General features: G+C 40.4%; 1 protein-coding gene across 4 annotated transcripts in view; it reads left to right on the top strand.

Annotated features, from left to right (window-relative positions):
* The window catches only part of P2RY8 (P2Y receptor family member 8), a 50430-nt gene that overhangs the window by 17101 nt on the left and 9041 nt on the right, over positions 1-24288 (top strand). Inside the window, exons 2-3 of one of the 4 annotated variants that reach the window (XM_048934478.1) lie at positions 3316-3422; positions 7853-7939. The gene's annotated coding sequence lies outside the window, so the exon portion shown is untranslated. The other 3 variants (XM_048934477.1, XM_048934479.1, XM_048934480.1) reach the window with 3 other exon arrangements.

A 24288-nucleotide genomic window follows, 5' to 3' on the forward strand; every position in this document is an offset into this window, starting at 1 on the left:
TGGAGCCTTCTTTTCTCCAGGCTGAACAGTCCCTCACAGGGGACAGTTGTTATGCTGTGTCGAGATGGGGTCAGGAAAGCCAAGGCACAAATGGAACTGGACTAGGTCCCTCTGGATGGCATCCTGTCCCTCAGGCATGTTGACCACACCATGCAGCTTGGTGTCATTCACAAACTTGCTGAGGGTGCACTCAATCCCACTATCGATGCCACTGATGAAGACATTAAACAGTTTTTGTTCCAGTACAGACCCCTTCTCCTTGTCCATTGTTATCAGATTGCCTGTATTATTCACTTGAGGCAGGGTATGCCCTTCTGGATTTTCCTTTTCTAGTTTGTATACTTGTAGAATCCCTTCTTGTTATTCTTTGCACCCTTTGCCAAGTCCAGTTTCAGACCAGGAGCATCGCTATACTGTCCCTGTTTTCACCACCTGTGCATTTTCTTCTTGTTCTCCAGTTTGACCAGCGGGTTGCAGTGCAGCCATACTGCCCTCTCACCTTCCTTTCCTGACTTCCTACACCTGGGAATGTAGAGCTCTTGTTCCCTAAGGAAAATTCACTTAAACATCTGCCAACTCTGCTCCCTCCCTTGTCCTTGAGGGCAGTTTCCCAGGGAGTTTTGTTGTCTAGCTCCCTGAACAGCTTGCAGCTGACAATAGCCACACTCCAGCCATAGGAATCATCCCAATAGGTCTTGTTGATGGCAAGTATGCCATAGGTTTCTAGAACTAGGCCTTCAGGAAGAGTAGGGTGTCAGTTTGCCTTTCTCATATTTGTTGATACCACAGCTAGCATCCTGCTACATGCTCCAGTTGTTAGGTCTCCCTCTCTTTATGTTGACTGCCAGGCTGTGTCTGTCAGGGGGATGCAAAATACTGTACATTTGTTGCTCTGGGAATGAATAAACACATTTGGCCTTAGTGCAGCTCCCCAGTATTTCTTTTTGCTCTATTTTTGTGTAAGATTTTGTTACGCCTTGTGGCTGGGGAGCCCTCAGTACCTTGAACAAATCAAATCCCCTTTCACGTATTTTTCTTCTGGGCACCAGAGCCAGAGGCACATTCAGGTCACCCTCATCTGGTGGTGCAGATTCACTCCAGAGGAAACTCACTGCAATGTCTGTATAATTAGAAGCTTTCTAACATCATTAAAAAATAATAATCATCATTAATAGAGTCTTCTTAAATGTCTTTCAGGAACAAAAATCACACCCCTGTCTCCCAGGAGAATATAGTCAAAGTGTAGATTCATACCAACAGTGGAAGGAACACAAATATTCATAAACCGAGATGGCTCCAGGGCAGGCTTGCAAGATGAACTCTTGACCTTACTTAGCTCAGTAAGGTGGCTATGGGCTTGCAGAGAGCTGCAAATTCACCCAAAGAAAATTGATCTATAAAAATCTACAGCATCACTCATAGTCATTTTGAAAGACGTGATCAATTTTCAGAGTAATGATTTTGTAGCAACTAATTACTTGCTCAGGAAATCTGAACATGGACAAATGGGTTCTCTCAAGTAGCCTATCTTGAAACAATAATAATAGTAATTATAGTAATACTAACAGTAACACTCATTATAACGTTATATACAGTTATAACATTATATACAGTGGTCTTATAATATTATAGGACCACTGTATTTCATATTTTTTTTACCAAAAGTATATACTGATTATTTTTTTTCTAAAAGTACCTTTGAGAATTTGTAGTGGGGAAAGATTTTTAAAAAATGCAGTGAATAAGAGTTGTAAAATTTGAGATATTTTGCACCTTTAGGAATCAAAAAGTAGAAATGGAGCTCTATTTCTAACCTGCTATGTTTAAAACGAAAGAAGACTTTTTAAAAAATAACTGAGGACCAGATTTAATTAATTTTTAGGATGTCTCATTCAGTATTTTTTGCATACTTTGAGGTTGTGAGACTGAAACTCCTTCCTGTTTACCTGCAGGCCCATGGTGAGAAGTGGGTCTGACAGCTGACATGGACAAACAGTTAATTCAGTTTTTTAATGTGAAAGTGGAGGAGTCAAGGCAAGAGGATCTTCAGTCTGTTCTGCAGCCACATTAAATATAAAAATCTCAGATGCTTCTGCATATGAAGCAATATAATAAATAGCCCTAGCTTGAGGAATCACCTGCTTACAATGAAAACCATGACTATCCTCATCATCTTTGGGGCAAGGTGTGAAAGAATTAACACTGAAGGCAGATCACACTCCTTGGTGCCTCATGGGAGCATGCATCATGAATTGCTACTACTGGAGATAATGCTTGTGAAGGATTTTATTTGTTTATTTTAGAACGCAATTTCAATACAAATTATGCAAATGTATATATATATCAAAAGGAAATCTTACTCACTGTTAAAACTCTCAGATAAAGAATCCTATATGTTCCTGTTTCTCATCATTGCCTATATCCAAGATGCCTGAGATGGCTAGCTCTGATGTAGATATCCGGAGTGTGAGTGTCCAGGACCTGGTGAGACAATCCCACCCCTTCCTGTTCTCTGGGGGAGGAAGCCCCAGAGTGTGTCTGCCTGTCTGGAGGAACCTCAGTCCTGTCCAACACACATACAGAAGAACCCCATTTCTTGAAACCCACCCCCCATCAAGAGCTGGACAAGGATCAGCTCTGATAGTTGTTATTGAAGTGATTGATGTCGTTCGTATAGTGCATCTCCCATGGAAAATTTCTGGAGCAGTCTCGCTGATACTTCAAGTCTGTTTGATCTGTTCAACTTTAGTGAGAGAAATGGACTAGATCCATCCCTGTTATTTCTGTGGGCACTAGATATGTTTTATGCAGAATATTATTCATCATTGGAGCAGCTTTCAAACCTGTGTTTCATCCTCCTCATTAGCCCTCCTCCTTGTGCAAACAGGAAGGTGTGAGCATCTGATGCAAGAGAGGGGGAGAGCCTTCTCCTTCCCACTAGAGGAAATGCTGCAGTTTGCAGGCTCAGGTATTGCTGTGTGAGGTGTACAAAATATAGATTTAGCTCTTCTCAAAGAACAAAAACCTGAACCAATCTGTCTGAGTGCTTTAGCTATGAAACTGTCATGCAAAAGTGTATGCTGATGACATTTCTATTCTCTCTTCCTCTACCAACACCCCAAATGCAGGGAATGACACTTCTCTCCCCCATAGTGTTTTTAAACAAAACCTACACATGCCTACGTGAGGAGACTTCAGAGCTGAGGAAAAGGCATGCACGTGTGTCCAGGACTTGCTTTCTAAATCGTAAGAAAAGGAGAAGGGTTCTGTGTTACCATCCATATTGTTGGAAATGTTTTCTTCCTTGGGCTGCAGCTTTCAGGTGAGGGGAATACATTCCAGGGTCCTGATTGCCACCCAGACTTGGAAGGAGAGATCCCAAAGTGCCACCTCATCTTCAGCGTGGGAGTACCCCAATGATGGTGAGTGATCCTGGAAGGACTGTCCCTTACTAGCTCCCAGGCCAGTGGTTTTATGTAATGCTCAGACTCAGAAATGCCTTTCACCTGAGCAGGTACATACAGCCAAGGGAGTAGGGCTCATGCAGCAGAAGGTTTTTATGTACAGAAGACCTAACTTCTGGTGTTACAGTATGCCCAACTTTCACATGGAGACCCTGTGTGCATAAAAGTATCTCAGACCGTATGCACACCAAATGCATGTCCAGACTGCAATGGACACTGCTCTCTAAATAACAGCATTTTCTAGTTTTTGTTTTTTGGTTTTTGTCTTGCTCTGCTGGGTGACACAGCACAAGTCATGCTGAGAATATTGCTCTAAGCTTCTAAAACTGAGAGTTAGCTGCTTAAGACATTACTTAGTCATTTCCACACCTCATCACATAAGCTTCACACAACAGTAAAGTGTACTTTGTTACAGTTATGCAGAAGATGCTGCAAATTCTCTCTTCCATGGAGGTGATCAGAGACATCTTCTCTAGACACCTGCATGTTCTCACTGTGAAACAGAAATCAAGTGTAGAGCATGGCATTAGTTACCAAGTTGCAGTGGAGGGGAGGATGGATTTTTTTGCTGTACTTGAAAAACTGAAGACAGTGAGGAAGGAGTTAATCGTTACAAAATACGGAGGTCATTTCCTGAGCCCTGTGGTTGGATGAATGCAAACTTTCAACTATTTCTAATTCTTCTCTGGCATTTAAGAGGCTTTCAATGTGCACTGTACATCTCAAATCAGGTAAGGACTACAGCTTTTCATTTCTTGTTGGTTTTTTTTTTTTTCAAAATTGATTTTTAGTGGAGTTAAACTCAGCCAAGGCTGATTTTCTCACCCTCCTATTATTTTCATCCAAAGGGAGAACAAAGTTCCTTGCATCTAAGAAGTGCATGTGTGTCTTTGTCCCAGATGACTGTGAGCATTAGTAATAATGTAAATACTGTGTAGGTTAGTAAGAGAGAAACAGCAATGAAGAAGTTAGGCTACTATCTGTCAGAAGACAGAATGATTACAGCAAAAACTGCAGTAAAAGAGAAAGAAGACTCTTACCGCTAGTTTTCAGGAGTTCTCTCTGCAACTGTGATCAAAATAAGGAGTTATCAGGTGTATGGTTTGCTTTAGTACAGAAGGCAGTAAAAATCTTAATGTTTCTTCAATGCTTTTTTTTTAAAGGAGGAAGAGTGAGCTGCTAAATGCTCTTAGAAAAAAAAAAAAAGGTTTGGACTAGTTTGATTTGTAAAACTTTATCTGGTAACTACCTTTAGCTATTGCAGAGTCACATATTATAGTCATCCTGAGACTGTTCCTGAGGTTTGCAGCAACTGAATGTGCACACAGAAGCATATCATAAGAAGATGTAGTTTTATCAGAGTCTTCTGATGCACGAAAACTACGCTCAGACAGAGTGGCACCAGAAGGAAGTCTCGTAACAGAGTGCACTCTTGCATACTGCATTTGTTGTCTCTTAATAGATGGGAAGAGACTATTTGTGTGAAGGGTTTTTTTTTTTTTTAATAGTTTAGACACAAACATAAAATAGCCTGTGGAAGGCAGTTATTGTAAATGAGTGCTGTCACTGAGTCGCTGCAGAAGGTGACATGCTGAGAGGATCACCGAGTGAAGTAATGGACTGGAGAATCAGTTCTTTGGCATTTACTTTCTTAAAATAATTCTTTTTGCTTGTAATCAGTTTTCATGTTTGGATATCAGCTCCTTGACTGTATTCAGTGTATGATATAAACAATTTTTGGATTTTATGCGTAATGGTTAGGACCATCCAACCACTGTAGCTTCTGAAAGTATTTGTTTGCTTCAGAAATGTAAGTGCCATCAAATTTTGGACTTCATTCCTAAGTGATCTGCAGCCTTCAAACTCTGTAATAAAGTTTAGCCTTAAAATATCCTGTGAAACAGAGATATTTTGTCACTGAAATTAATTGAACCCAACCCCAGGTGAGACAATCGTCACTTCTATTAATGATGATTATTGTTTTTTTATAATATTAGAAAGCTTCTAATTATACTGGCATTGCAGGTGACACCAGATTTGTGTTGTGGTTTTCCCAGAATATATGATCTGATCAAGAATCCCAGTTCTTCCATTGCAAACAGCTGTAGGTTAGTTTAGACACAACCAGGAGGACGTCATCATGCTGCTAGGGAAGAGGCTACAGCATGGAGAGAAGCATTTTCATCAGCTTAGTTGTATCTCAATATCACTGCTAAGCAGTTTGAGGTTCCTTACAGTTGTGCAGGACCTTAGCTGGTAAATACTTGTAATCTATGATGCATACTGAAACACATCACTACTAATACTGCACATTGCTAGATGAAAGCTGGCTAAGGTATGCCTACCATGGTCACATTTCACAGTTACTGCGTAGACATAGCTTGAGTGAAAATACACAGCAGCTTTGTGGGAGGAAAACGAACTGAACACAGGCATTGCTTGTCACCAGAGAGCAGATTCCCTGCTGCTTCTGCCTCCAGATTTTAGCATCACTTCAGGTACACTTATTGAAAATGTTTTATTCCCCTTTTGAACTGTGGGTTTGAGTTCCACTCATCTGTCTGTGCAGATAATTTTGCTCTCACTAATGGCTGTGTAAGTGCAGAAAATAGGGCGTCAGCTTAGATGTTTTTAAATGTTTACTCTCAGCATTCTCTTTGACCTTCAGCATCTTTTGCATGGGAATAGAGTGTACCCCTCAGCTGTCTGTCAGAAGAGGCATACATTGCATGTAGTGCCATAACAGGATGGAAAATAAACAGCGTTAGTTTACCTTTTATGGTAAATGTAGTCACCTCCATTATCTGCTGGCTTCTTGTTGAGTGGCTGGAGGAGAGAAACCCAGCGTGCCACAATCTAGCCTCAAGAGGTTACTGTGTGGTGGACTTTCTATCCTGCTTGAAAGTGAAGAGACACCAGGACCATTTCTCAAGGCATTTAAGTGATGCAGTAGCTTAAGTGATGCTGTAGCCTTACAATTCTACTTCATATTTACATAGTTTCCATGTTAAAACTGGTTTTGAAGCAGAAGTCCAAGGTGCTTTACCATTGACAACTAATGTTTGCAAAGCATCCAAATAGACAACTGACATTTTTTATATCAGATGTTCTTACTTTTTCAGAGTACATAATAATCTTCAAAATTGATCTTTTTCTTGGGGAAAAAAAAAAAAAAAAAGATTTTGTAGAAATAGGACACACTTGATTTGTACCTCAAGATTTTCCAGATAAAATTAGTTCATTTTATAAGTAAACATTGTTGGGACTATGCTTTAGGCTCATTTTCCCTTACAGACAGATCTTTATATTCTGGTTAAAACTGGAAAGAAAAGTTGGTGTTCTGCTTGGGATGACTATTTATTTACATACTGAAAACCTGAGAGTGACTTTGAAGTGAACCGTTGGGGTCATGATTGTTAGATAACTTTAGGACAGGTAGTCATAGAATCATAGAATCATAGATTAGAATCACAGAATAGCTTGGGTTGACGGGAACTCAAGGATCATGAAGCTCCAACCCCTCTACTGCAGGCAGGGCCACCAACCTGCACATTTAATACTAGACCAGGTTGCCCAGGGTAATATAATCCATTTTTTGTCTACGTTTACTTGCTAATCATTGAGAAATATCCCACCGGCTTAACACATGGAATTTGGTGATGTCAATTTGATCTGTTCCCTCTTTATACATTTTTCATAAGAGGCCTTCGGTTCTGACTGAAATTTTCCATTGCTAGTCTTATTTCTCAGTGTTGCACTGAAATATAAGTATGTTGAGTGTCTAACTAAGGCGAAGAACACAGTGAGAGAGCTTGTATACGCTTCATGTAGTAGCTCCTCTTTTCAAATGAATACTAGCCATCAGAGAACTTGAAGGAGAGATTTTCTCAGAATCAGAGATTGATGAGGAACCAGGAGTTCTCCAAGCCAGTGCACACACCTCTGAGCCGTTTTCACAAGGAGTGGTATGTTTTTGTTATATTTTTACACCACTGCATGAAGAATTCATGCTCAACAGCTGGTGAATTGAAGTAACTTTACCATCAGGTCTTTGCTCTTGCAGTTCCTTTTTAGGTCTTGAAATAACATGAGATGTTATGTACCAGTATGGTAATGATGAAGCAACTAGGTACACCTGATTCATATCACACCTCTCTCAATAAGAAAATACAAACTTACCAAAAAGCATGTGCCCTTTTATCTTCCCTTCTTCACATATGCATATGATGTATCTTTAGCAATCAAGCATAGATAGCTATACAGCTAATGAACTGTGTTTTATGAGAGGCAGTGTCATTAGTGCTTGCCACTTGCCACTAATTGGCATCTTTAAACATTTTTTAGTAACAACTGATTTTTAAAAGTTTTTCCTTTGGTCCTTTCTACAGCTCTTACTCAGAGAGGAAATTTGACCTGCTACAGCACGGAAACATCAGCAGTGACCATGGCGAGACAAATTCCTTAGGGAGCTGCCTGTAAGTCTGATCAACACTTAAGATGAAAAGTGCTGCATATTCTTTGACAGGATGTTACATGCAGAGTTTAGCTATATAAGGCAATTTCTGAGGCAATAAGGGAATATTCAGGAACACAAGTTTCTGCCGTGAGCAGCAGGTGAGTAAGCACAAAGAAAGGAATTACCTTGTAAAGATTGTTTTGTTGTTGGTTTTTTTTCACCATATGTTCTCAAAGATATGGTTAGTTGTTGAGATTCTTTGAACTGTGCCAAATGAAATCCTGTTACCCCAGAATCCTTGGTACACTAAGTAGACTCCATTTCTGTGCTGTAGTCATTCTGCAGCTGAAGGTTGGGAAAAGGAATCTTTTGTGCTTTTATTATTTCTCCTTGTGACAGTTGGCAGTGAGGGGAGCAAAGGGAAATCCTCCTGGAGTATGGGGCAAGAGGTAGGATAGGAGATCATGGATAAGCAGGAATAGAAATGCTGAGAGAAAGAAAAAAAAATACAGGAGGAAAGCTAGCAATCCAGAATTGAGGGAGATGAGGATGGATGTATCTGGATAGCAGCTAATGGGGAGAAGGAAATACTCACTCTGGGTTACATGCTACATGTAAGTAGGTTGTAGAGGACAGAAAGATGTGATCCTCTCAGCTCATTTCTTGAAATACTCAAAAAGAAGAGGAGAAGAGAAGGGAAGGGAAGGGAAGGGAAGGGAAGGGAAGGGAAGGGAAGGGAAGGGAAGGGAAGGGAAGGGAAGGGAAGGGAAGGGAAGGGAAAAAAAGAAATATCCATGTCACAGAAACCTAAAAGGGAACTTCCAAGGCAAAGTAAGTTTGCCTGCACCCTCTAGTGGTCTAAACAGAAATGACATTTTTCACTTGACATCTTCAGTAAAACTACCATTTGTTGGAATCCGTCAAACTTTGTTCCTCAGCCAATCTGAGACATCTGTAACAACTGTTCCCAGCCTCTGAAACAGGATGGCTACATCCAAACTCCTTTTTCTGGAATGATCTTTAGTCTATGATAACTCCTAAAGTTAAGAGAGTATTAATTTGTGTGAATCAAAACTGTAACAAAATTATAATCATAGAAGCATAGAATATCACAAGGTGGAAGATGCCCACAGGAATCACTGAGTCCAACTCGATGTGCACAGGACCACCTAAAAAACAAATCCTGTGCCTGGGAGCAATGTCCAGACTCTCCTTGAACTCTGTCAATCGGGGCCTTGCCCACAGCCCTGTGCATCCCGTTCTCCTGTGGTGCAGCCCCTTTCCCTGACCCCCAGCTGCCCTCCCCTGACAGCTCCATGCCGTTCCCTCGGGCCCTGTCGCTGTCACACAGAGCAGAGCTCAGCGCTGCCCCTCCGCTCCCTGCGAGGAGCTGCAGCCGCCATCAGGCCTCCCCTCAGCTCCTCTGCTCTGTGCTGAGCACAACGAGGGGCCTCAGCTGCTCCTCATACATCCTGCTGTCCGGACCCTACACCATCTTGATAAATCTCCTTTTGACACTGTCCAATAGTTTTATGTCCATATTCTCATATGTGGTCCCCAAACCAGCACTCAGTGCTCAGCACAGTGGGAGTTGGACATCCCCACCCCTCGCTGGGTGTCAGTGCTGGACTGCTGATGTCAGCTTGCCATCAGCTACAATCCCCTAACCAGGTAACCCTGACCAGGGTTACCCGGTCCCAGATGCAGAATCTGGCACTCACTTTTGTTAGAGTTAAAGAGGTTGGTGGTGGCTCAGCTCTTTAATCAGTATGTAACCACACAAGGAAGTGAATTTCATGGCCTGAGCCCAAGTTTTGACAGTTTGATTTACCAATATTGACTTAGATTCAGTGTAGTAGCAACTTCTTTGTGTATAGGGAAGATGGTACAGTCCTCAATCATATAAGTACAGATAAAACAGAAGAACATCACACAAAAAATCAATCAGTCACTCATTTAGAGGGAAACTAAATCATGTAAAAGCCCTTACATGATTGCTGCTGAAGGACACATGCTGACTGGAGGTAGGACTGCAGGAAGAAATGGGAGTAACCTTGTGATTTGATGCTTGAGTGATGTTCTGGGAAATCAGATTCTGTCACTGATTCTGCCTGAAAGTCTTGGGTGATGCTGAGAGTAAGTGGATGCATAAAAATACCTGATATTAAGCTGAGATGAAACTTTATAGCTTCAGCCCAAGTGGAGACAATTCTCACTCAGTCATTGGCTACAGTCCCTAATAGTCACTTCTTATAACATAGCAGTACTTAGGATACTTAAGGGCAAGTACAGAGCAGATATCCATTTGCAATTACAGGGCAACAGGTTTTGACAGGACTGAGAGAGCTGGCCATGTGCCAGGAAGGAGCATGGTTGAAGTATGTAATTAAAATTGTTTTTTCTTATAAATACAAATGCTTTCTTTTTAAGTACATGTAATTCTTTTTCTAGGGCATTTTCCTAGGATAAAGATGCGACACATTCAATGCTCCCTTTGGAAAGTATTAAAAACCTCGACCATTTCCTTCCTTAAAAGTATACAAACTACCACACTCAGGGCTGATCTGCACTTGACCAGTTGAAATTGCAACCTTGATAAATGAGGAAACAGTGGTCATTGGACAAAAGAGGAGCAGATGCCTGAAATATGGTTCAGCTAGAAGACAAAATAGCTGATCTCTAATTTGGTTTTCTGAAATACTGTTTCACATTCAGTAGTCATTGGATAATCCCAGTCTAAAGAGTAGCGATCAGACTATGACCAATCTTTTATGGATAACTTCCCCAGTGTTTTAGATTAGAGAATCCCATGCCCTCCTGCACGGTGCTTTCATCTTTCCCTATGCAGTCACGTCAATATATTTTTGATTGCGCATCTTTTACATGAAATACAGGCTGTACACAGCCATTTCATGGTTAAAGCAATCTCTTGCTCAGATAACCATTTCCATGGTGAGACATGGTAGGCAACCTGGGGCTCTGTTTCCTGACCATAACCGCTAGTGTGTCATTTAGAAAGTGAAGGAAGTGTTTCTTTTCTGTCAGTCATCTTAAAAGACTATAACAAATAATAATCATTTTCCAGAAATAAAAGGAAACAGATAATCTTTAAAAAAAGTATTTACAAATAGGTTGAAGGCTTAGGTGTTCAAGTAATCTTCCTAAAGAAGAGAGGGTATTCTGGGAAACTCCCCAAGATTTTGTTCCAAGTTTTCATGTAGTCTGTTTGGTGTGAACTAAATCAATCTGGGGGCTGAAGTTCATGCTATTCCTCATCATCTTACTATTTTGCATCCCATTCTGAGACAAGTAAATCACAGAAACAAAGAATCACATGTCAGGGATTGGAAGGGACCTCAAAAGATCATCTAGTCCAATCCCCCTTAGCAGGAGCACCTAGATAAGGTCACACAGGAACACATGTCTCCAGAGAATGTCTCCAGGGAAGAAGACCCCACAAGCTCTCTGGGCAGCCTGTTCCAATGTTCTGTTACCCTTACTATGAAAAAGTTTTTTTCTCTTATCAAATTTTCATTGATACCTTAATGTTTGTGATTCTCATCTCATAGAGCATGAAGTCTTTTTTCATATCTGCTTTCAAGGGGTTAAGCTTTCAGAAAAAGCCACCAATTCAGAGTTCCTCATTTTCTAATATGTACTCAAAGACACCTGGGTCTGACTTGAAGAAGTATTGAGCACTTACAGATCTGAATATAGTCTACAGAAGAGTAATGTCAAATGCTCAGAGAATTGAAGACTTAGGCAACTCAGGTTCTCTATTGCTTACTTTCCTGTCTGCAATACAGAGTCAAATAATTTTCATAATAGAGAAAGGCTGAAGATAAAAACTTTGCAGTTCTTTTTGAAGCACTTTTCATCAATATTGCAGGCTACAGAAATACCCACTAATAAATTATTTATTTGGCATTCAGAACAAGAGGTTGAACAGTGCACTTAACATAGGGTCTTGTTGTCATTCACTGAATAGTGAGAAGAACAGTCTAAAGCTTTCTGGTGGTTTACTTTGCTTTTGAAATATTGCTAGGAGAGCACTGGTTCCAGTACAAATCTTATGGAAACAGGCAGGCTTAAACTTGTCCATTTTGCATCCAGCTGAATTGTTAAGTTTCTTGGCACTTGAGCTGTTTGCCTCTCTTCAGCTTGTTGATTTCCAGCTTTTCCCTAGTTTGATTGTTACACTGCAAAGCAATCAGGGGAACCTGCTGACAAGATTTGGGCTCCCACATTCTTCAGTAGTTTATCCATCCATTAGAGCAATAACCTGCCTGAGCTATAAGAGCACTCCTTGACAACAAAGGAAAAGATATGTTCGTAAGAGATACCTTCCCCTCCCCTCAATTTCAGGTCACAGCACAACTGATGATTTCAGTTATTCAGTATTTAAATAATCAGTGCAATGATCAGGGGTATTGTGGTCATTAGAAATACATATCAGCAAAAAAGTTTGCAGATTTTTCACAACTGCAGCTAACACAAGTTGGCTGCCAAGATTAAATCCTTCAGTTAAGCTAAACTCTTCTTTATACCTGCATGCAATGTCACTTCATAAGCCTAAATTGTAGATAATATCAGTTGCCCTTTCTTGGTCCATTGATGCCATCACTCCATTGTTGAAGGCCCCTGAATTGGTCAGGCACAATCTGCCCATGGTAAAACATGCTGGCTGTCTCAGCTCACCTTGCCTTATATGTGACTTAAAATAGCTTCCAGCAGTATGTATTAGGTGAACTCCCAGACGCAGAGGTTAGACTTACTGGTCTGAAGTTCCCAGGGTTCTCCTTTCTCACTTTTCTTAAAAAGGGGAATGGTGTTTCCCTTCTTCCAGTCACTGGAGACTTCACCTGATAGCATGAATTTTCAGATATGGTGGAGAGTGGCAACCACATCAGCCAGTTCCTTCAGGACCCTGTTGTCCATCCTTGTAGACTTCTACAATATTCAGCCTCATGAGGTGGTTTCTGACTTGCTCTGCTCTTACAGTGGGAGGGATTTTTCTGATCCCCACCTAGATGTTCAGGGATGTGAGAGGTGTGGGAATCAGACTGCCACTGCAGACACAGGGAAAGAACTCACTGAGTACCTCAGCCAGTTCTCCTTTCTCACCCTCAAAGGGGGTGTAGTGTCTTCTGTCTATTCTGTCTGGAAGAATGCAACAAAAATGCAGAATTGAGCCAGGCAACTTATTTCTCTGTTGAAAGCTTTTCTCACTTTCTGGTCACCATGCTAGGATGGGATATATGGACAGGATGCATTCTACAGAGCAATAGAACAAGTTGCCCAGAGTGGTTGTGGGAGATAGACTATCTCTTCCTTGGAGATAGTCAGTGACCACCTAGACATGGTCCTGCTCCCTTTATCAGTGGAGTTGAACCACATGGACCCAGAAGTCCGTTACAATCTTATCCATTCTGTGATTCTATGATTCTCAAGGAGTTGCACAAGAGAAAAGTCAACTTCTGAGGACCTACTAAGATCTTGGGGGATTCATTAGCTGACTGAGTGGGATTACAGTATGGAATACTTGTCGTGAACTTTGATCTAGAGAAAAGGCATTTGGACTTCTTCAAAAGAAGGAAAGGCAAGTACATTTAATTGAATGCTGCTGAAGCTTTCAATAGACAGTGCCAGCAATCCATCCAGTATGGGACTGGTTTGCAATATCATGATCTTCAAGAGGTAAAGTGGATGCACAAGCCAAGGAGATACAGCTGCAGAGGAAGCACAATCTCAGAGGGTAGAGATGGGCATTTGTGGCTGATAGTTATAGCACAATAGTCAGGCCTCTGCAAATTCATAGGCCTAAACAACTTGTTGGCATTTGCTCCAACCTGCTCCAACCTCACAGTACAAGAGAAAAGATTTCCTCACAAGCTGAATTATCAAAATGTACTCTTAATTCTAACACTGAAAAAAAAGAGGCTTTAGAAGCTGAAATCCTCTGTTGTTTTCACTGCAAGTGCTTAAATTCAAGACTGAGATCTTCCTTAGCTTAGAAGGAAGGTCTGAAGTGATCCACAGCTGTGGAGGGGGAAGATTACTTTGAAAGCTGTATCATTCTGAGAACCCAATATGCTATAAATAGTCTAAGCATTTGCTGAGGACTTACCAGAGTAAATCCTAGTAAATCCTGCAGCTAGTAGAAAGGTGGTGATGCCATGTAGCTTTTAATCCTGTTGATGCTGGGAGTACTCTCTACAAACTAAAGATGTTTAACTAATCTGGTTGGAACCAAACATTTTTGCACAGATTAGCCACCATGCTATAATCATTTTTCTACAACATATCTTTATTCCTGAAGCTGAATTTGTTCCAGTTTGCATGGTGCAACTGAGTTATAATGTAAATAGTTGAGAATGAAAAAGTGTAGTATTTTGCATTGTGCTTAAACGGAGACGTCCCAGTTTATATGTTTTATATAAAGTGACTAAGAAAATCTTACTGGTTCATGGGTGCTGTAGATCCAAATGTTACCCCTCTGAAGACAAAGAAAGAAAAGAGGAAAGAAATAAAGAAAGAAAGGAAAGAAAGGAAAGAAAGGAGGAAAGAAGGAAAGAAAAAACTGTAAAAGTTATCATTTAATTTACAGCTAGAATACAAACAGCAGTGGCATGGAGTTGGCACATGATATGACCTAAAAATAGGAGTTGAGTATGAACACATGTTCAGCCCAAAAAGTAGTCAGTCTTGTGATTAGTGTGACCATTTCAAAATATTTCCTGTTGTGATTGAAAAACCTTTGAAAAGAAAGGATGGGTTTTATCTGAGCAATTTCTAGGTGTCTTCTCTTTCTCTTAGTCTTGGAAAAAAATATGGTTTTCTTCTATGTTAAATCATCAGACAAATAAAACTAGATTACAAACCATGCTTTTTGCATAGTGTAGTTTATAGCACTATATAACAGAGTGCTCTAAAGCCTATCAGTCTGTATGCAAATGACTTTAATGTGTACCTTATAGAATGCCTTAGAGGTAACATCTAAAGAGATGGTGTGGGAGCGGCGAGTAGTTTTGAAGTGAGGAAACCGCTTTTTAAATTCAGTTTTTGTGTTTGCTACTTTTTGAATTTTTTTTTTAAAGAGATTCAGAGAACTGAAAGAGGAACCCGCACTGAGCAGCACGTCCTAACTTGTAAAACATTTTCCCCACATCATGTGATGAAAAAAATTTTATCACTGCGCTCTTACCGTTGCTATCTGAGAGGTTCAAGCACTATGGCTCTTCTCACCTCACCTCTGGTTCTAGAAGGGGCTACAAGAATTTACTTTGCCTTTGTAGACTCTTTTAGGAGTATATCATTCAGAAACTTTACTAAAGAAGGAAATCAATTTATTTTAAAGCTTAAAACTCTGCTTTACATTTCTTCCTCTCTATGTGTGTATTTATGACTGTGAGTCAGAGCAAGAGACTGAAACATACACAGGAAAAAAATAAGGACACTAAAACATCTCTCCTGAAATCTATATTGCCTTTATATTTTTGAGATGAGAATCTCCCTGAGATGTTTAAAATAAAAGGGACCTGGATCTGTTTCCTTTAGCCCATGAATGACTTCCAGAACAGTGGCTTTTTCCATCATTTGGCTGCCTACCGGCAGTAAAAGCCCTGTGGGTGTGATGCTTAGTGACTACTACAGGCATCAGTGACTCCACCTCATACACCCCACCAGGTCTCCCTGCCGTGTGGACAGACTCTGTTCTGTTCATAATGTCAGTGGGGCTGGGCCGCCCTGTGGGAAAATATGGTGATGGTCCTGCTTCTCTGACCATGGATCCCAAAACAGAGATGGGAACAAAGTTGTAAGAAAAATTAAACAACCTCCACGTTTTTCAAGAGAAGCAGAAAAGTTGTTGGCGCTGGTCTTCTTGAATGCAACTGCAATGGGCAGGAGAGCAGGCTGAGAGCACAGTCCTGTCTTTGCTTCCACAAAGCAGAGAGCATCCTCAAGGTTTCAGAAGAGAAGACCGCTGAGAGGATTGTGGGAAGGTTTCAGCCTCTGTCAAACCACCAGCAAGGGATCTCCCAGGAGCAATTCTCCTTTGAGACTTATGCCTCTACAGCAGAGGCACAACAGAAAAAGGGAACCAAAACCTTTCGATAGGGAAGCCCTCACGAGACTTCAGGTTTCAAGCTTGAACTTTTCTTCTAACAAGTCTCATTTCTCATCAGTTATTTCAATGTATTCTGCATTTCTTTGGGGACAGCAACCTGTACTTTAGTGCTATAATAATACTGATAAATTAGACAGCTCCGGTGAGAGCTTTTGGTCACTGGAACTCTGCATCAGTAGCTGACAGCAGTGCTGCCTGGTGCAGGTTTGGGTTGTTAGGTCCCTCCTCCCCACTGGTTCCCTGGTGCTGTGCAGTGGCTGGCTCAGGCCTGGAATGTTCTGATTAGGCTGCATGCCATCACACAATGGAGAAAGCATGTCAGCATGGCACAGGCTGGCACTGGCAAGGTGACCTCAACAGCAGAGGTTGGCCCTGAAACTCAGGGGAGGAGCCTGATCTCAGGTCAGGGCTTCTGCTGCTGAGCAGGACCAGGACAATGGTAGAAGCCTAGGTCACCAGATGCGCTATTGACATTATATTCTACTTATTTTGGTATTTAACTCTTCAAAAGTCTGCATCACATGTTGATGCAGCTGAACTGTTTGTTGGATGTGACACAGAGTTTCCTGCAATACAATCATACTAATCCTTTAGCAGACCAGCCTATACTGGCAGCACCGTGTCAGTGTTCGTCCTGGCCATACAGTTTTTGGAGGTTACGTCTTTCCATCAGATTCATCTGATAGCTAAATGTCAGATTCTCAGCCATAAAACAGGGCGATCACTCCCATCAATTTTACACTCTTTGCATATCTGTAGAAATAGCTCCTGGGGATAGGAAGGCCCTACAGAGGGATCAGGAAAGGTTGCATCGCTACACTGAGGCCAATGGGGTGAGGTCCAACAAGACCAAGTGCCGGGTCCTGCACTTTGGCCACAACAGCACCAGGCAATGCTACAGGCTTAGGGCAGAGTGACTGGAAGACAGCGTGGATGAAAAGGACCTGGGAGTTGGCTGACTCTCAGCTGAACTTGAGCCAGGAGCGTGTCCAGGTGACCAGGAAGGACAATGGCATCCTGACTTGTATCAGAAACAGTGCAGCTAGAAGGAGCAGGGAAGTGATCATCTCTCTGTACCCAGCCATGGTGAGGCTGCACCTCGAGTGCTTTGTGCAGTTTTGGGCCCCTCACTACAAGAAAGACATTGAGGCCCTGAAGCATGTGCAGAGAAGGGCAGGGAAGCTGCGAGGGGTCTAGAGCACAAATCTTATGGGAAGTAGCTGAGCTAACTGAGATTGTTCAGTCTGGAGAAAAGGCTCAGGGGAAACTTCATCACTTTCTACAACAACCCTGAAAGGAGGCTTTGGTGAGGTGGGGTCAGTCTCTTCTCCCAGCAAAGAGTGACAGGACAAGAGGGAATGGCCTCAAGTTGAGCCAAGGGAGATTCAGGTTGAATATTAGGAAAAATTTCTTCTCTGAAAGAGTGGTGCGGCTCTGGAATGTGCTGCTCATGGAGGTGGTTGATTCACCATCCCTGGAGGCATTCAAGAAACTTTTAAATGTTGTACTAAGAGACATGGCTTAGTGGAGAAATATTGGTGATAGGTGGACGATTGGACTAGTTGAATTTGGAGATCTTTTACAACCTTGGTCATCTTTGATTCTACAGTAAAAATCTTGGGTTTGTTATGATTGTTATACGTGATCTACTTCAAACACTGCAGAAGCTGTTTGTCCAGTTCCTTCCTGGATTTTATTAATATCTTTTCCTGTCCTTTAAGAATATAGAGGATTTAATAACATTCCAACCCCCAATGTGTGTGTCATCCTGAACCACACGCTTTTCTGTGCCAAATGGCTTTCTTTAGTCTTCAGTTTAAAAACTGTAACCTTAACTTTTAGCAGCAGAAACTTTGATTGTTTCGGTTTAGGTTGAACTGTTTTTCCTTTATAGGCTCCAACTGTGCCAAACTTTTCGTTTACTCTTAGTATATTTGTATCACTTATTATACGTCAATTTTCAGTCATACATTGGCACTCCAAGCATTCAGTAATATTTTAAAGAATGTCACTTGAAGATCTGTGGTGGTGGTACTGATAACTCACATTTTGCTTCCAAAGAGTTATCTCCTACTGCTCTGTTGCTGTTATTGACTTACTGGATCATAATCATGCTAGTTTTCAGAACACTTCAGTTTGTTTTTAGATATCCCATGAATTTCAGTATCTTACTCTTCAACACACAGTTTTCACCCAAACTGAAATATATATCTATAAAGTACATGATCATCAGTCCATGGTATAATTTCCAGATGTATTTTATTTCTTTTTTATTGGGTGATGTTTTAACCTGTGCTACTGAAAGAGCTCCCATCTGCAGGAATTTTTTCTCCAGTTTGCTTTCCCTTTTTCCTGTAAATGCCTGTTCTCTTCAGAAAGTCAGAGACTTGCATGTCTGTTATGGGACTCCTTTATGGTGTGCTTGTGCTTTTCTTTTGCGTATTTATTTCTCAGCCAGATTATTACCTTCATTTTATTGTATCAGTAGGTTTCAGCAGGGCAGCAGTTTATTTTCCCCTTCATTTTCATCTCTTCAGGTGAAGAGCATTAGTTATGCCATTTTCAAGTGTTAGAGTAAGATAGTAAGTAAGAAATTGCATTTTCTTTTGCCACACCTGAATTTTCTGTCAAGTTCCTCTCTGTTCTCTATATTTGTCCTTGTCATTGCATTTTCAAGTTATACATTAAAGTCTCATCTCACACGGAAATACACTTTAAGACTGGCTGATCTGTGGACCCCCTTTCTTTTTCTACAGTGCTTTGGTCCTAGTGAAGCTCAAGCTTCAAATTTTATCTGACAAAGTTTTTCATTAGGACTTGGAGTTCTTGTACTGTAGGATTGCTTTCCTTTCATGGAATATCTGAAATTAACTCTATCAAGTCACCTAAATGTCATTATCATAAAAATTGCTGTGAATATACTATTTTTTTAGTACATAGGTCAATAAATAGCACCATCCAAAACATTTTTTTTCCTTTCTTAGTATTTCTAAAGTCTCTTAATGCCTCATACTGCAATGATCCATTTATCTCAGGGCATTTCACTAGTGGTGAGGGGAGCTCAAGTTCAATGAAAGCCAACAAGTTGTTGCAATGTGTTGCCTGTAGATGAGAATACACACTAGGCACCCCTTCCCCACCCCCAAATTTTCATTAAATTATATACCAGCACGCTTCTTGATTAAAATCAGGCTCCTTTATACTTCTCAGTGCAGAAAGGGCATGTTAGACAGGAGTATAATCAAATTTTTACCTTATTTATACATTTAAGTTAGCTAAGCGCAGTGAAGATTTGTGAGAGAGACAAAAATCTTAACTAGAACACTTGCAGCTTAGTTCAGCTGATAAGATTTCAACTTTGACCCACTGTGTCACCTGCATTCGATGACTTTCAGAAGAATGAAATGGTAGCAGATGTGGTTTCAGAGTGCTATTCTTGTTGCATCTCTGTATATTAGCATGACAGCACAAGTAGTTACAAAGGAACCCAACAAGTGGAGGAGCTTTTGTTAGAAATCACAGAATTGTAGAATCATAGGATCATAGATTCGTAGAATGGCTTGGTTTGGAAGGGACCTTAAAGATCATCTAGTTCCAGCCTGCTGAACTGGAGATTTTGAAATGGGAAAAAAAAACAAAAAACATTTCTTCATACTTCTGACTGGTATCAAATTGAGAAGTCAGGAAAAAAGTGGCAAATTAGAAAAAAAATAAAAATAAAAGGCAAAAAAAAATCTCTTATTTTTCATCTCTTCTGCTGTGTACTCATGTAATGTTGCTTTTAAAACTAGGTCATGCATGCTAACTGATAATGTAGTTATTTCTGAGATTTCCCTAACAGGTTTGTTTCCAGTTTCTGCACAAATGTCTTATATTAATGCTAGAATTACACTACATTCTATTCTAAACTCCAAACTCCAAAAATCATGTCAAATTATCCTTTCAGCTACATGTACAATATGGTGGAGCAAGCTGTTTATGGACTGCAGCATATATTAAATTGATCAACAGCTAAAGATTCTCATATCCTTAATGCAACTGGAAGAGAAAGCTATGGTTCCCTCCCCTCCCCTCCCCTCCCCTCCCCTCCCCTCCCCTCCCCTTCCCTTCCCTTCCCTTCCCTTCCCTTCCCTTCCCTTCCCTTCCCTTCCCTTCCCTTCCCTTCCCTTCCCTTCCCTTCCCTTCCCTTCCCTTCCCTTCCCTTTTCTTCTTTTCTTTTTCTGACAAAATGGCATCTGACATGAAAGTGTGTATGGACCAAAGAGGTGTCATTGCATTCCTCCACTTGGAAACAATGGCACCCTTTGGCTCACTAAATGTTGATGGAAACCAAACAGTGGATGTGAGCACAGTGAGGCAGTGGGTGGTGCATTTCTGCAGTGCCATCAAAGATGTGAAAGATAAGCTGTGTTCCAAACGGCCACGCACAAGCTGTCAACTCCACTGGTGCAGATTTTTATGAGTTCAGCATGTATGCCCTTCTTCATCACTGGCAGAAAATGCATAGCTAATAAAAAGGTAGTGATTGCGTTGAAAAAAAGTGTTTTACTGATGATAATTTGCTCTATCAAATAGTGTTATTGTGTTCTTTGTAGCTGTTGTAGTTTCCACAGAAATCATAGAATCATAGAATGGCTTGGGTTGAAAAGGACCACAATGATCATCTAGTTTCAAACCCCCTGCTACGTGCAGGGTTGCCAGCCACCAGACCAGGCTTCCCACAGCCACATCCAGCCTGGCCTTGAATGCCTCCAGGGATGGGGCATCCACAGCCTCCTTGGACAACCTGTTCCAGTGTGTCACCACCCTCTGTGTGAAAAATAAATAGGCAGCATTGCTTTTAAAGCAACCTACATATATTTGCTATAAAATGTCCATCATGCCATGCATTCAGTATAAGTCTGTGACCTTTTCTGAAGATGAATGGATTCTCTCTTGGGGATCTGTCGTATTGTCTATCACAAACAGCCTCTGCCAACAAAGTGTTGATTCTTTTCCTGACAGTTGAATTCAGAAGGGAAATGGTCTCAACTATATATTTGACTTTCACAATGACTGTGTGAGGTATTTACTCATAGTAGGAGGTAACTGCAGACTAAAAGACATTTGTCAATCCTGGGCATAGACAATATGCAAAGATGCAAAGTAATACAGAAAACTAGATCATGTATTATTTAAATTTAGACTTTTTGAGGTTGATGTTTATAAAAAATATCAGTGTTTTGCTATAAGTCAGTACTGTTTAATAATTGTTTAGTGGCAAGCTACCTGCAGTAAGGCCTTCTGGCATGGGATCATTCCATGAGGCTCAGGACATCTGCTGAGGTGGAGTATTTTGCAAACTGATTGTCCATTGCCATACACTCTGGGTAGCCATCTGACAAAAACTGCATGAAGTCAATGTTTCCTGCCAGGAATCAGCAATTTTTCAGTTAACTGCTTGCGTGCATGCTCTTGGTCCATGCTTAAGTGCAAGACAGCATTATTTCAACAAGAAGCAAGCTACCTTGTGCTGTTGAGAAATAAGAGCATGCATATGGACAGTGACCTTTGCTAACACTTCTTAAAATAACAGGCTTAAAAAAAATCAGGCTAACAAAGTCTGTGTGTGTAGGAAAGACTGATATATACATGATATATTCTAGCTATTAGCGTAATAATCAGAATAATTTAAATCCACGTTAGGATGCTTACTTACTCTGACTGAAATTTAGACCAGCCTGGAAAACTGATCAGTGTATGTAGTTACACAGATTTACCTGCGACTGCTCATAGCATTGTTGAAAGCTGCTTCAAAATGTAGCTATGTACAGTTAACTTTGCTACTTAGCTAGTTCTGAGGAATCAGAACAGTACTTCCATGTGATGTTTACCCATCTCTAAACTGTGTATTTAGATTTTACACTCAGTGTGACTTTTTTTATTTCATCATGGGAGCTGCCTGCTTGCATTCCCTAAGACTGCAGAAGTACTCCCTAATAGGCAGAAGTGGTAAGATTACTTTGCTTCAGTTTTGAATAAAGCTGCTTTCATCTAGGTTGATACATCTGACAAACTCAACAAGCATTTACTACTCCATTACACTAAAGCTGGTAATGTTTCCACATTTCTTCACTTTAAAAATAGAGGTTTTCTCACCTCTAAGTGTGAAATATTTGTGGAGAGAAGACGCTTGTGTTTTGCCTTGACCTAACTATTTGAGGTCAGATCTATAACCACCGCAAGATTTACTTTGACAAGGTGCACCTAAAAAAAGACTGAAATATGTCTCTGCAGGAGTTTCTAATCAGTATGGCAATTCTAAAGTCACTCTTTCAGTGTAAAAATACTTCACCTTTTGTAGTGGAGGCATACGTTTACTTTTCTTATGTATTTTATTTGAATAATCTTCTGTGAAAAATATGAAGTTTTATTTGTTCAAAGCTAAATGACATAGAAGGTCCAGAATTTTGCAGCTAGTTGGTTGTTGTCAGTTTTGTTTGCTTGGAAATACAGATCAGTACCTGCACACACAAAGACCAGTAGCCATGTAATCATCGATAGGACGAGAGGAAATGGCCTCAAGCTGCACCAGGGGAGATTCAGGTTGGATGTTAGGAAATAATTCTCCAAGAGAGTGGTCAGGCTCTGGAACAGGCTGCCTATGGAGATGGTTCAAGAAGCATTTAGATGTTGTACCGAAGGACATGGTTTATTAGGAAATGGTGGTAGGCAGATGGTTGGACTGGACGACCTTGGAGGTCTTTTCCAACCTTGGTGATTCTATGGTAAGTGCACAAGTACGCTCATTTCTCAAAAGTTGTTTTTTGTTTGTTTTGTTTTTTAAAAAAAATAAGTTAAAGACTTTAATAGGGTGTGAAATAACACCTTTGTGATAAGGTGGCTACATCCTTGGCAGCATTTGATGATCTTCGCAAGTATGATACTCAGAACAAAACAGAAACAAAAATCCTCTGCAAAAAGAACAGCAAAGGCCAAATACAAAGAAGTTTCTTAGAAGACAGGTTCAGATCTTGACTGAGGGAACAAAACCTTTGACTTGTTGAGGTATAGCATTGGGTGTTAAAATTTCTACAAAAGTTTATTGCAAGTGTGAGAATGAACATCCAGGGAAAGCCTTTGGCCTCTTTCAGCAAAGTCGGCATTCAGCTCTGGGAACGTGATCAGCAACACACTCATTGACATTCCTCAGCTGGGGGAGCAGGAACACTTAGAGAAGTGCTTCTCTGAATTATTTCAGTGGTGCTTTGGGAGCAAGAACCGAGTTGTGTTAAAAAAATAATACTTCTCATTGTTCCTCATATTAAAACCCTTTTGTCTGTCTAAACATCAAAGTGTTTGTCACTTTTCTCACAACTCAAGATGTTATCCCATGCCCTTCCTTGCTATTTCTTCTTTTCGTACCCAATCTACAAAGGAAATTAACGATCTGTTTTCTACACTGGTCTAATATTCTGTTAACTCGACAGGAACTGTTAACAGTCCAACAGGTTGACTATCCAGAAGGAATATTACATGTAGATGATCCCTAACTTTTCACCACTTTTAGCTAAGTTTAGTTAGAAGTAAACTATCCTAATCCTTTAGCTCTCATTACTGTTTTGTTAGTGATAAGCAGAGCAAGTAAAAGAACTTCAGTGTTACTGTTTGCTAAAAATGCTCTATCTTGATTAAAAAAAAAAATACAACAGCAAAATTTTTAGTCACATTTACTTTCATTAAAAACTTTTAATATGACTTCAAGCATTTACAGTAAAATATGTGTTTTTATTTTCATTCTGAGTATGTTTGCAACTAAGTTCAGCATTCCACGTTGGTTGATTTGTTTATTTCCCTGGAGCGTGAATCATGCTGTCCTATATACCTCAGCTAGAGTAGTGTCTTTCTAAAAATGCAAAGATTTCAAAGGATTCTTGAAACAAGGCATTTATTTTCTACTGAGCAGTGCTTTAACAGATAGTGAACCAAATTAATGAATCAGAATAAACACTAGAAGGCTTTCTGCTTAATGGCATGCTTTGAGATTTATTTTTCCACCTCAAATCACAAAACTTTTTACAAAATGGTAAATCTCTTTTCAGTCAGCTTGCAGGCTTTTCAGTCTTTCTTGCAGGTGCACTTTACACAACAGGAAAAGAACAGATGAGAGAAAGGAAATACATCAGTTTTATTTAGTAATCTCCTAAAAAGAAAGTAGACATCTCTGTTGTTACTCTTCCATGACAAAGAAATAAGAGAGT

This window comes from Lagopus muta, chromosome 1 (genome assembly GCF_023343835.1).
Source record: "Lagopus muta isolate bLagMut1 chromosome 1, bLagMut1 primary, whole genome shotgun sequence".
Classification (NCBI taxonomy): Eukaryota; Metazoa; Chordata; class Aves; order Galliformes; family Phasianidae; genus Lagopus; species Lagopus muta.